This window comes from Panthera uncia, unplaced genomic scaffold, assembly GCF_023721935.1.
Source record: "Panthera uncia isolate 11264 unplaced genomic scaffold, Puncia_PCG_1.0 HiC_scaffold_1397, whole genome shotgun sequence".
Classification (NCBI taxonomy): Eukaryota; Metazoa; Chordata; class Mammalia; order Carnivora; family Felidae; genus Panthera; species Panthera uncia.
This window is the reverse complement of record NW_026058027.1, coordinates 53,271-55,445: the sequence shown is the minus strand read 5'-3', so window position 1 is coordinate 55,445 and position 2,175 is coordinate 53,271.

The window sequence follows — 2,175 nt, the reverse complement described above, 5'->3', positions numbered from 1 at the left end:
GGACATTTAGGGTCTTTCCGTGACTTGGCTATTGTTAATGCTGCTATAAACATTGGGGTGTGTGTGTGTCCTTTGAATCAGTATTTTTAGATCTTTACAGTAAATACCTAATAGTGCAACTGCTGGATCATAGGGTAGTTCTACTTTTAACTTTTTGAGGAACCTCCATACTGTTCTCCAGAGTGGCTGTACCACTTTGAATTGCCACTAACAGTGTAAGAGGGTTCCCGTTTCTCTGTATCCTCACCAACATCTGTTGTTTCCTGAGTTGTTAATTTTGGCCACCTTGACAGGTGCAAGGTGGTATCTCATCGTGTTTTTGATTTGTATCTTCCTGATGATGAGTGATGTTCATCTTTTCCTGTGTCTGTTGGCCATCTGGATGTTGTCTTTGGAAAAATGTCTACTCATGTCTTCTGCCCATTTCTTAAATTTTTTTCTGTTTATTTTTGACAGAGCATGAGTGGGGGAGGGGCAGAGAGAGGGAGACACAGAATCTGAAACAGACTCCAGGCTGTCAGCACAGAGCCCAATGCGGGGCTCGAACTCACCGCAAGATGGTGACTTAAGCCGAAGTTGGATGCTCAACTGACTGAGCCACCCAGGCGCCCCTCTTCTGCCCATTTCTTAACTGGGTCATTTGTTTTTGGGGTATTAAGTTTGATAAATATTTCATAGATTTTGAATACTAACCCTAGATCAGATATGTAATTTGCAAATAACTTCTTCCATTCTATAGACTGTCTTTTAGTTGATAGTTTGCTTTGCTGTGCAGAAGCTTTTTATCTTGATGAAGTCCCAATAGTTCATTTTGCTTTTGTTTCTCTTGACTCTGGAGACATTCCTAATAAGTTGCTGCCTGTGTTCTCCTCTAGGATTTTGATCGTTTCCTATCAGGCTTATATTTTAGAGCAGTTCCTTTACAGAGAAGAAAAACACAAAAAATATAGAAACATTTTAAAGTAATGTGTGAAGAAATTCAAATGTTAACAAGGGAGAGTGTTCTTTAAGAACAGTGAACCTAATATTCTAGGCCTGCCTTCTAGGCATTAATCAGGAGTCATAAGTTTGAGAAGTTAGGTGGGGTATGGAAAGTGGGAGGTTTAGTGGCTGAAATCTTCAGAGCATCCTACAGGAATAAGGAACAAAACTGGATTGCAGAGCTAAGATGAGAGATCTTGGTAAATACTTTGAAAGTGGTAGAGAATGTGAGGAAGAGAAGGAATAACAAATAGATAAGCCTAGCTACAAATCAATTTAAACTCTACTCAGATTGACATTTGCCCCTCCCCTAAATGCATATTAAAAACAAAAATTCCCTTTAGAGAAGATGACTCAGGTCTTTAAAATTTCTCTGCAATATTTTAAACACATCTGGAATTAAATCAAACTTACCTGGAATATCCACAGGTAAAGATGGATATCAAAAGCCAAAAATAAAAACACAACAAAGATACCTGAAGATCAAAATTGGTTTAATAAGACACTGTTAGTAACTCATTAAAATGTTAAAAATTTTTGAGAAAACAGAAAATACTTTGAGAGAATTTTACAGAAGTAAAAAATGTTTAAAGTCAAATGGGTTAAAGGTCACCTGGGTGGCTCAGTCAGTTGAGCTGACTTGATTTCACCTCAGGTCATAGTCTCACAGTTGTGAGATCTCACAGTTGTGAGATCTCACAGTTGTGAGATACTAACCCGTGTCAGCAAATGGGTTATACTTAAAAAGTTGTAAAGTGTAATAACTGAACTTGAATACTCAACCTAAGAGTTTAAAAGATTTTATGTAGCCGAAGAAAAAAATTAAACTGGATAATAGGCCCAAATAAAATATTTAGTCTGAAGCCCAGGTGGAAAGCTGCCTTATTGTGAGAATTTCTGTAAACATCCCATAGGATAGCATCTCCACTCTCATTTTGTTACTTTTTTTTTTTTTTTTTTTTGGCTGACTTTCATTTATGGTGTCTTTTTCCCTTATCTATTTATTTTTTTGTATTTGGAAATTTACAAGAATTCTTTGTGGCCCCAGATGAGCATAATTCCTGTAGGAAAAAAATGATATTTGCTTCTGGATATTTGAAAACATTTCCAATTGAGGATTTAATTAGAAACCAAGTAAGACTGAGGATAGAAACTCTGAAGAATGTATTTAGGCCTCAAAACGTGTGAACTAAG